The following is a 687-nucleotide window of genomic DNA, read 5'->3' as shown; positions in this document are numbered from 1 at the left end:
AAAATGCTCCGCATCAAAACAATAATTTTCTCAACCTTACTTTCGCTGTTTCTAGGCAGCAAGGAGACGCAAATCTACGGGATTCAAAACCCGAGTTTCAATCCTATGCACACACCCGGTTTTTGCCTCCGGCTATCTTTACACGCTGAGACATGTTTCTCACATTTCTTTGTTGGTATTCTTCGATTCAACGATAAATCTATTTATTTTCATATTGAACAGAAGGGAGATAAGAATGTCCATTTTAGTTCGTCTTTTCGCTGTATATTCAAACAATGATTATTCATTGCTGACTTTAGTTCAGTTGAGCTTATCATTATTATCATCTTTAATTTTGTCTCAGCATTGTCAATAAAACTATAAAAGATCAGATAAAAGTACAAAAAATCTATATAATCATTACATAGCATACCTATGATAATACGATATTTTATAGTTGCAGAATTTCAGAACAAATATGATAAAACATCTTAATAAATACAGCAAAAACATTCAGATAAAAAAGATGAAAGAAAGATATATATAAATGTATCATAGTTTCAGCATTCTTCGCCTGAAATATTCTGCTATTCTTCCTCATAGTCTAGATTTTAGATTTTGATAAAGGAATTTCCGATTTGGTCAAAATAAACTAGTTGTCAACAGAGTCTTAAGCTTTTAATAGATATCCTCTATGGGGATAGCTTT

At 31.3% G+C, this 687-nt stretch overlaps 1 protein-coding gene across 1 annotated transcript in view; it reads right to left on the bottom strand.

The window, feature by feature from the left end:
- LOC119585664 overlaps window positions 1-687 on the bottom strand; it is a gene marked incomplete at its 5' end in the record, with an annotated part of 61,455 nt that overhangs the window by 1,240 nt on the left and 59,528 nt on the right.

The sequence above is a fragment of the Penaeus monodon genome, chromosome 20 (assembly GCF_015228065.2).
Source record: "Penaeus monodon isolate SGIC_2016 chromosome 20, NSTDA_Pmon_1, whole genome shotgun sequence".
In the NCBI taxonomy this organism is placed as follows: domain Eukaryota; kingdom Metazoa; phylum Arthropoda; class Malacostraca; order Decapoda; family Penaeidae; genus Penaeus; species Penaeus monodon.
Note: the sequence above shows the minus strand (reverse complement) of the source record. Positions and strands in the feature narration are given on the sequence as shown.